The sequence below is a fragment of the Trichechus manatus genome, unplaced genomic scaffold (assembly GCF_000243295.1).
Source record: "Trichechus manatus latirostris isolate Lorelei unplaced genomic scaffold, TriManLat1.0 scaffold00175, whole genome shotgun sequence".
NCBI lineage: Eukaryota > Metazoa > Chordata > Mammalia > Sirenia > Trichechidae > Trichechus > Trichechus manatus.
Genome location: NW_004444111.1, coordinates 3,738,580 through 3,749,900, shown reverse-complemented (window position 1 = coordinate 3,749,900; position 11,321 = coordinate 3,738,580).

The following is an 11,321-nucleotide window of genomic DNA, read 5'->3' as shown; positions in this document are numbered from 1 at the left end:
TTTAATTCCTATTATTTTCTTGGTTATCTTCAAATTTGTAACGTCCATAGTTAAATTTTTAAGGTTTTTAAATAATTCTAAAATTTTCAACGTATCTTTATTCAACCAAAGATCTAGAACAATTTAACTTCTCTCCAAGCAGCCTCCATCCCATATAAAATCCCATGCCTACTATTTTATTTCAACTTGTTCTAAATCCCATCAAATTGGTTTTTTTAATTGTTGTTCCTGTTGCTTTTAGGATTGATACTTATGTAGATTTTTCTAAGATGTTTTACCCATTTCACTTCTTCCTGTGCTTTCTTGCATCTGTTGCATCATCTGAATGTGTTTTCTTCCTTTACAGTTCTTAGAGTAAGGATCTGTAGGTATTAAAGTCTCTTAGTAAGTATATGTATATGTATGTCGTTATTCTGCCCTAACTACTGAGTGATTGTTAGCTTAGCATAGGATTATAGGTTGACAGTTACTTTCCTTCAGCCTTGGAAGGTATTCTGTCATGGTCTTAGGTATCTATGGTTACTCTGCGTGTCATTCCTTTGTAGATAAGTTTCTCTCCATCACTACTACAATTTTCTCTTTCGTCTGATGTTCTGTGGTTTCTGCATTACATGTCTGAATAACGTCTTTTTATTTATCCTGCCAGTGTGTAAAGTGTCTTTCTTAAATTCTGGAAAATCTTCACCCTTAGTTTTCTGAATGTTGCTTCTCTCCCATTCTCCCTAGGTGCTTCTTCAAGAACTCTATTTGGTATATGCTAGGCCTTCCCATTCTCTCTGGTGGCAAAAATTTATTTTAGGGAGAAAACTCTTTTGTTTAGCAAAGCATTTTGGTAGGTCATCATAGCTTAAGAAGCAAAGGTCTGAGAAACAAAAGAGTGAGAAAAAGAAAAAAATTAAATTTCTTTCATAATGAAAGATGAATTTGGAGAGGGATGATAGAGACCAGGAATGGGTAGAAAGTGGGGAGAAGTGAGTAATTTGAGAAAGAGATACAAGGGGCCCACAAAATGCTGGATAACTGAGACCTGGGAAGAAAAAAGGCAAGGATGACATAGAGAATTCTCAGATCTCTAATACTCAGTTTTGTGTTATTCCAATCCTTCAGAAAGACAAGCTACATTCACTGCCTTGTATTTGTGGCACCTAGCTAGGGTAGGTGCGAGAGATTAAAGGAATAGGGAATCTGTTTCCTATTTGGGTTGTCTTAGGACTGAGAATAAAGAAGAGCTACAATTGGACAAACATTAAAAAATAAAATTCATGTTAAACCAGAAATAGGGACAGAACCAGACTTGAGGAAATGTAAGCCCTTAGAAATTCTTCAGCAATATAGGAGGGATGCTGAATTTAGCTGTATTTGAGGTTTGGGATCAAGCTAGTATTAAAGAAATGAGTGAGCCTAAATAACTACAGCTCTTGAGAATGCCTGGAGAGCTATGTGATATTTATAGAATTAAAAGAGAGCCAAATAAGTGTATTCACGGACAGACCTGACTCAGGTATTCCCACAGATACATAAGAATTCCTATGGAGAAATATATAAAACTCTGAACTCATCTACTTTGCACTGGCTATTTTGCATATCAGCAGGGTTAAGTGGTTTAAACATAATTCTGGGAATTGATAGTACTTTATGTTTCAGAAGAGCTGACAGATTTTTCCTAATTATAATAAACCATGTATCCAGGCCCAGGATTTTAATCCTTCTTTATTATCTCTATTTTCAACAAAAACAACAAGAATGACAGCAACAAAAACTGACTATGGAAAATTGAGTCCTACAGATTTTGCAGTAAATGGTAAATCAGAACTTCAAGTTACAATAATAATAATTTAACATTTAATTACTGATCTAAAGAACTTAAAGGGCTTCAACTTATATAAGAATAATAGAATTAGTTAAGCAAAACCAAAAACTTGTATAAAAGACCATAAAAGATTGTTTTCGTATCAGAAGAAGGTCTATGTCTCTTCATACTATCGTACTTTATCCCAAATATATAAAATCTGATAAGCAGGTATTTGGACCTGCTTTTTTAAGAGTGATGATGGGTTGCATCTTTAGAAAACTTACGTGTCAAGGTTTTGCTGTCTCTTGACCAATAATACATACTTGTGAATTGACCGACTGGTTTAGGGATGTAGGCAATAGCCATTAAGGAGTCTTTTCATATTAAAGTTAAGCCACATATAATGGCCTCATTTATAAAATATGTACAATAACCAGCTGGGTTAAGTGCCCCAGAGTCTTGCGGAAGTGAAGAGTCATGTGATTAGTAACTAATTTACAATTTGAGAGAGAAATACACATAAGTATAAAAGTTAAATCTTCATAGATATAACTCTATATTAGCATCCAGTCCATCTACCAATCGAATTTATCATAGTCTATAAAAATCACAGATAAAATACAACTACAAATTAGTCAACAAAGAAAAGTAAGGCAAAAGTCAGGTAATAAATAAGAAGCAGTATGGGATATCATATATGCCTAAATATAGTTACTCTCAGTTTATAGATGGGAATACAGGTTCCCCCCATTATCCAAAAGTACACTGTTCCTATGAAACATTTCATAAGCCAAAATGGCGTAAAGCCAAGAGGCAATTACCATTAATTTATATGGGAAAATTTTTTGAGTGTACCCAAGCCCAAAAAATAACCCACCAAATCATACAAAATAACACATAAAACCTAAAATAACACATACAGTAAAAGCAGGAATGATATGATAAATTCACAGCCTACATAAAGTAAAAATAATGTATGTGCAGTGTAGTTTCAGTTACCAGAATCAAGAAGACAGCGAGCACACTGGAAGGCTGAGAGGTGGTGGTGGTGATGATGGCGACCCCCGTAGCCTAGCTGGCAATAGCTCATGGGGCTGGGTGGAAGGGCCAGGGTTTGAATTCCGCAGAAGAGCGGGATTTACATTAACTGTGCGCACCGAGGGATGAGCCCTACAGTTAGACAAATGCACCCGGGACGGGCTAGGATGGGACCCCGTGATGCATAGTGAGTTTATACGTCACCGGGCATTTGATTGGATGTGGCTGGGTTGTTCAACAAGAGCTGAGGAGTTTGAAAGGAGCAGCTTGGTCAAGCCGCTGTGTAAAACGGGCGGCGAACTCATTGGCATATACACTTCACCAAGCATCTTGCTTACTCAGGAGTGAGAACGGGTATGGCTCTTCTGCTGAACGCTATTTTCACTTTTCGCCTTTTTTAGTAAAAGCAAAAATCCTCTTCAGATTTCTTAAGGTTAGCGAAAACAGGTACTAATGTTAAAGCGAAGTGGCATAAAGAAAACTTTAGAAAAGCGAGGGATACTGTATAGACATAGGCGACTTGGTCAAACTCAGGTCTTTTTACTGCTTTATGAAATATCTGACTTAGCATATTTAAATCTGATTTATTTTTCTTAACTTTCCCAAATTAAATGAAGATAACAAAAGTACTTATATAATAGGCTGTGGTAAGGAGTATTCTCTAAAACTTGGATACACGGCAAAAAGAGTGCAGTGTGTGCATTTAATGTCATACTGGAGCATTTTTTAACCGGCCCACTGAAGCATTATTTAATTATCTAGAGTAACATTCCTTTGTTTGACTTTAGTACAGACCTTTTTGTATAATTTATAAATGAATTAAGAGCTCAGACTCTGTGGAGTTATATGTTAACTTGTAGATTCAGTGAAGCTGCACATAACTTTCTATTGGACAGAAAAGAGAACCCCAAAAGTTACGGTTTTTATTGCCTGTTTTCGTTAGGTGCCATTGAATCGGTTCCGACTCATAGCAACCCTACGTACAGCAGAACCAAACACTGCCCAGTCCTCCACCATCCTCACAATTGTTGCTATGCTTGCATCTATCATTGCAGCCACTGTGTTAGTCCATCTCGTTGAGGGTCTTCTTCTCTTTTGCTGACCCTCTACTTTACCAAGTATATGTCTTTCTCCAGGGACTGGTCCCTCCTGACAATATGTTCAAAGTACATGAGACAAAGTCTCGCCATCCTCGCTTCCAAGGGGCGTTCTCGCTGTACTTCTTCCAAAACAGATTTATCCATTCTTCTGGCAGTCCATAGTATATTCAGTATTCTTCAGCAAAATCATAATTCTAAAGCATTGATTCTTCTCTGGTCTTCCTTATTCATTGTTCAGCTTTTGCATGCATGTGAGGCTATTGAAAATACTATGGCGTGGGTCAGGCACACCTTTGTCCTCAAAGTGACATCTTTGCTTTTCAACACTTTATTTTTTATTGTATTTTCGATGAAGATTTACAGAGAAAACTAGTTTCTAATTAAACAGTACACATATCGTTTTGTGACATTAGTTGCCAACCCCATGACACATCAACACTGTCCCCTTCTCGACCTTGGGTTTCCCGTTACCAGCTTTCCTGTCCCCTCCTGCCTTCTCGTCCTTGCCCCTGGGCTGGTGTGCCCATTTAGTTTCGTTTTGTTTTATGGGGCTTTTCAACACTTTAAAGAGTCCTTCTGGGGCAGATTTGCCCAATGCAATATGTCATTTGATTTCTTAACTGCTGCTTCCGTGGGCATTGATTGTGGATCCACGTAAAATGAAATCCTTGACAACTTCAATATTTTCTCCATTTTCATGTTGTTGCTTACTGGTCCAGTTGTGAGGATTTTTGTTTTCTTTATGTTGAGGTGTAATCCATACTGAAGGCTGTAGTCTTTGATTTTTATCAGTTAAGTGCTTCAAGTCCTTTTCTCTTTCCACAAGCAAGGTTGTATCATGTGCATATCGCATGTTGTTAATGAGTCTTCCTCCAATCCTGATGCTGCATTCTTCTTCATATAGTCTGCTTCTTGGATTATTGGCTCAGCATATAGATTGAATAAGTACGTATTCATATCACACAGTATCCCCTTGTTCTATTCCAATGACTGCCTCTTGGTCCGTGTACAGGTTCTGCATGAGCACAATTAAGTGTTCTGGAGTTTCCATTCTTTGTGATGTTATCCATAATTTGTTATGATCCACACAATTGAATGCCTTTGCATTGTCAATAAAACACAAGTAAACATCTTTCTGGTATTCTCTGCTTTCAGCGAAGATCCATCTGACATCAGCAATGATATACCTCTTTCCACATCCTCTTGTGAATCTTGCTTGAATTTCTGGCAGTGCCCTGTCAATGTACTGCTGCAATCGCTTTTGTATTATCTTCAGCAAAATTTGCATGTGATATTAATGATATTGTTTGATAATTTCCACATTCTGTTGTTTCACCTTTCTTTGGAATGGGCACAAATATGGATCTCTTCCAGTCGGATAGCCAGGTAGCTGTCTTCCAAATTTCTTGACATAGAGAAGTGAGCACTTCCAGCACTGCATCCATTTGTTGAAACGTCCAGATTGGTATTCTGTCAATTCCTGGAGCCTTGTTTTTCACCAATGCCTTCAGTGCAGCTTGTACTTCTTCCTTCAGTACCATCGCTTCTTGATCATATGCTGCCTCCTGAAATGGTTGAACTTTTCCCAATACTTTTTGGTACAGTGACTCTGTGCATTCCTTCCATCTTCTTTTAATGCTTTTTGCATTGTGCAATATTTGCCCATAAAATCGTTCAATTTTGCAACTCAAGGCTTGAATTTTTTCTTTAGTTCTTTCAGCTTGAGAAATGCCCAGCATGTTCTTCGCTTTTGGTTTTCTAACTCCAGATCTTTGAACATGTCATTATAATACTTTACTTTGTCCTCCTGAGCCACCCTTTGAAATCTTCTGTTCAGCTGTTTTACTTTATTTGCGTTAGCTGCTCTATGTTCAAGAACAAATTTCAGAATCTCTTTTGATATCCGTTTTGGTCTTTTCTTTCTTTCCTATCTTTTTAATAACCTTTTGCTTTCTTCATATATGATTTCCTTGATGTCATACCACATCCCTTGATGTCTGGTCTTTGGTCATTAATATTCAATGCTTCAGTTCTGTTCTTGAGAAGGTCTCTATTCAGGTGGGATATACTCAAGGTCATATTTTGGCTCTCATGGGCTTGTTTTAATTTTCTTCAGCTTCAACTTAACTTGCATATGAACAATTGATAGTCTGTTCCACGGTCACCCCTGGCCTTATTCTGACTGATGATATTGAGCTTCTCCATCATCTCTTTCCACAGATGTTGTCGATTTAATTCCTGTGTACTCCATCCGGTGAGGTCCATGTGTAAAGTCACCGTTTATGTTGTTGAAAAGAAGGTATTTGCAATGAGTAAGTCATTGGTCTTGCAAAATTCTATCGAGCGATCTCTGGCATCGTTTCTATCTTCAGTGACATATTTTCCAATTACCGATCCCTCTTCTTTGTTTGCAACTTTTGCATTCCAATTACCAGTAATTATCAATGCATCTTGATTGCATGTTTGATCAATTCTAGACTGCAGAAGTTGGTAAAAATCTTCAATTTCTTCATCTTTGACTTTCATGATTGGTGTGTAAATTTGAATAATAGTTGTATTACCTGGTCTTCCTATAGGTGTATGGATATTATCCTGTCACTGACAGTGTTGTACTTCAGGATGGATCTTGAAATGTTCTGTATTGTCCTATAGAACACTTTTATTGTAACATTACCTTTTAAATGCCTATAAATACTGAGTTCCTCCAAATGCTCTTTGAAAAAGCTTTACCATCTTGAAGATTCCCTCATTAATGACAATAAATCTTTGACATGTGTTCTTTATTGGAATGAGAATCATGGTTTTAGCTTTTTGAAAGTTAATTTAGATGGGTAGTTAGGATGATTAAATGACACAACATGTCTAGAGCAAAGTAAGTGACCAATAAATATTAGATTTTAGTAAGCTTCATGTCCTAATTCCCCCAACATTATAAGAAAATATAGCCACTATTCACAGAGGGAATAAACACACACGTGTGCATGTGTATAAATGTGTTCAATGCATATATATGTGTATATATGTACATGTAGGCAAAGGGAATATATGTATGTATATAATATGTAGGTATTGCATACGTATATATGTATAATACTGATGTATACTTACTACCAAGACTTCATATAACTTCTGAAGAATCCCTGAATTTCCATATTCCTATGACTGCAATGTTTTGCAGAAAAATTTAATATTAGTAACCTTGAAAACCCCGTGGAGCAGTTCTACTCTGCACAGATGGGGTCACCATGAGTCCGAATTCACTCAATGGCAACTAACAACAACAACAGCAGCCAGTAACAACATACTGAAGCCTGTTTAAACAGACCAAATCAGAAACAACAATAGCAGTGTCATAAGGATAACTCTGTGAGAACTGGACTAATTCAGCAAGAGAAGCTACTGAGCACTGAGGGCTCTAAGACATTAACCGTGATAACATACCTAAACTGCAAACCAAAAACCAAACCCATTGCTGTCGAGTCAATTGCGACTCATAGCGACCCTATAGGACACGGTAGAACTTCCCCGAAGTGTTTCCATGGAGCAGCTGATGGATTTGAACTGCCAACCTTTTGGTTAGCAGCCATAGCGCTTAACCACTACACCACCAGGGCTCCACCCAAACTGCAAGAGTTGCTGATTTATAAACACCCATCTTGAAAGAACATTTACTCATGTGGCCCTGGTAAGTATGGGAGATGGATGAAAGGCAGAACAAAACAGCACAGAGAAACATAAATAACCACTACTACTCTCGAGTTTTTCTCCCTTCAGAAGAGTGGCCACATGGCAAATAATCTGGAACATTATTTCCCTTGCAAATGAAAATATGAGAGCCAACTTTTTCTGAACTTTTTTCTCCAAAAATGGAGTAGAACTGCCCCCATAGGGTTTCCAAGGCTGTGAATCTTTACGGGGGCAGACTGCCACATCTTTCTCCCCCAGAGTGGCTGGTGGGTTCAAACCGCAGACCTTTTGGTTAGCAGCCCAGCACTTTAACCGCTGCACCACCAGGGCTTGTAGACTTTTTACTCAGGGCCCCAGAATAATTATTTATACCTCTATCTGTGGGAAATAGTACACTGATTTATTTTTAAATTTCTTTTCTTGTTAACATTTAATGCCACCTAGGAAAACAATATTTTTCTCTCCTCAAAAGTAATCCACTCATGTACCAAGATGCTATAATGTTGTTGCTGTTATTGTTGTTAGATGCCGTCAAGTCATTTCTGATTCATGGTGACCCTATGTATGATAGAACGGAACACTGCCTGGTCCTGCGCCATCCTCATAATTGTTGTTATGCTTGAGCCCACTGTTGCAGCCACTGTGTCAACCCATCTTGTTAAGGGTCTTCCTCTTTTTCGCTGATCCTCTACTTTACCACGCATGATGTCCTTCTCCAGGGACAGGTCCCTCCTCATAACATGTTCAAAGTATGTGAGACAAAGTCTCACCATCCTTGCTTCTGTGGAGCATTCTTGCTGTACTTCTTCTAAGACAGATATGTTCGTTTTTCTGGCAGTCCATGGTATATTCACTATTCTTTGTCAACACCATAATTCAAAGGCATCAGTTCTTCTCTGGTCTTCCTTATTCATTGTCCAGCTTTCACGTGTGTATGAGGAAATTGAAAACACCATGGCTTGTCAGGGACACCTTAGTCCTTAAAGTGACATCTTTGCTTTGAAACCCTTTAAAGAGGTCTTTTACAGCAAATTTGCCCAATGCAATGCATCGTTTGATTTATTTTTTTTATAATTTTTTTTGTTTTATTTATATATTTTTTATTGTACTTTAGATGAAAGTTTACAGAACAAACTGGCTTCTCTTAAACAGTTAGTACATATATTGTTTTATGACATTGGTTAACAACCCCACAACATGTCAACACTCTCCCTTCTCAACCCTGGGTTCCCTATTACCAGCTTTCCTGCCTTACTGACTTCTAGTCCATGCCCCTAGGCTAGTGTGCTCCTTTAGTTTCATTTTATTTTATGGGCCTGTCTAATCTTTGGATGAAGGCTGAACCTCAGGAGTGACTTCATTACTGAGCTAAAAGGGTGTCTGGGGGCCGTACTCTCAGGGTTTCTCCAGTCTCTGTCAGGCCAGTAAGTCTGGTCTTTTTTGTGAGTTAGAAATTTGTTCTACATTTTTCTCCAGCTCTGTCTGGGACCCTCTATTGTGATCTCTGTCAGAGCAGTCAGTGGTGGTAGCTGGGCACCATCTAGTTGTACTGGACACAGTATGGTGGAGGCCATAGTAGTTGTGGTCCATAGTCCTTTGGACTAATCTTTCCCTTGTGTCTTTAGTTTTCTTCATTCTCGCTTGCTCTCAAAGGCGTAAGACCAGTGGAGTATCTTAGATGGCTGCTCACAGGCTTTTAAGACCCCAGACACTACTCACTAAAGTAGAATGTAGAATGTTTCCTTTATAAACTATGTTAGCCAATTGAGCTAGATTTTCCCCGAGACCATGGTTCGTTTGATTTCTTGACTGCTACTTCCATGGACATTGATCGTAGATCCAAGTAAAATGAAATCCTTTACAGCTTCAGTATTCTCTCCGTTTATCATGATGTTGCTTATTGGTCCAGTTGTGAGGATTTTTGTTTTCTATATGTTGAGGTGTAATCCATGCTAAAGGCTGTGGTATTTGATCTTCATCAGTAAGTGCTTTAAGTCCTCTTCGCTTTCAGCAAGGTTGTGTTATCTGCGTAATGCAGGCTGTTAATAAGTCTTCCTCCAATCCTAATGCCCTGTTCTTCATAGTACATAGTAATATATTTCACTAGTGCCTGTGAGTCAAACATTTCATCTGGCTTAAATGATAATCATTTTATTTCTTTTTCACTCGTGAACGCTGACCAGTTGACTTCATTAAGTGTTACAGCTTTGCCACAATGAAAAAGATGGGCAGATGATTTTGTAATCTTCCCTCTTCTAGATGAAGAGGCTAATTTACAAGATAAATTAAACATGTGCTGTCTATAATTTAGAGTCCCTGGGCGGTACAAACAGTTAATGTGCTCAGCTGCTAACCAAAAGGTTGGAGGTTCAAGTCCAGCCCGAGGTTCCTCAGAAGAAAAGCCTGGTGATCTACTTCTGAAATATCAGCCACTGAAAACTCTATGGAGCATATTTCTGCTCTGACACATGTGGGGTTGCCATGGGTTGAAATCAACTCAACGGCAACTGGTTCTAGTACTTGTAATTAGAATGTTTGAAAACAGTACGCTCAGGAAGAAGATGAATGAAGCATTTTTCGCAGTGGTAAATTATTTAAATGGTATTCATTAACTTAATCTTCCTTGGAGACTTCCCTGGCATTGTCATTTAAGGACAGGAGCTCCTAGGCTGTTTCTTATTTTAGCATTTTCCCCAAGTATGCATGGTTTATAATAGGCTCATTATAAAATTTTAAAAACTGAAACGTATTGAACAGAAAGTAAAAAGTCCCCAATACCATTGCAGAACACTGGCTCTGTGTTTTTCCAGACATTACACTTACATACAAACATGTTATATATTACAAAATATGCTATTTCATATATTAACCTATATTATAAATTACACATATATACTATATATATAATATATATTACAGAATAAATAGAGTCATCTTAAACCTACTATTCTTTAACCTGACTTTTTTCACTCAACATATCGTGGACATTTATCAATATCAATTCGTATGGAATGACATTATCCTTTTTGATAGTGCATAGTATTCTTTTGCATGACTTTATCATGATTTATTTTAAGGCTTAATTTCAGTTTACTTCAGAATCACCGGTGAGGCTTGTTAATCATTCAGCATCCAGCGTCCAGCGTCCAGCGCCCAGCTTCTACGTATTTAGATTGAGGTGTAGTGTGGGGCTCAAACTACACTTTTAAAAGTGTACGGAGATGTTTTGATACAGACCAAATTTTGAGAACCACTTATTTAACAACTTCCTTGTTGATGAACATAAGGTTTTTTTCTATTTTTATACATCACATTGTAATAGTGTTAACACCTGAGAATAGAAAAAACAGAAAGTTGGGAAGGAAAAATAGCACTTTTTTCTTCCTCCTTTTATTCCTTTACATCTTACCTCCTTGTTTCCTCCAGGCTCTGACCTCCTCACTTCTCATATCATAGAAAGGAAAACTGTAAAACATTAGACAGATTTTTGGAGGCAATAAAGAGGTGAAGGAAATTGGAACAAGACAGGAATTCAGCAAAAGATACTGGGAGATATCGGCAGAAGAAAAGACAGAGTTAACATTGTTGAAAAGCAAAGAATTCATTTACTCAACGGATATTTGTAAGTAGTAATACAAAAGGGTGATGGCAATGTGGGAGAAATGCCATCCTCAGGGTTTGGAATATGACCGGAAAAGGATAAG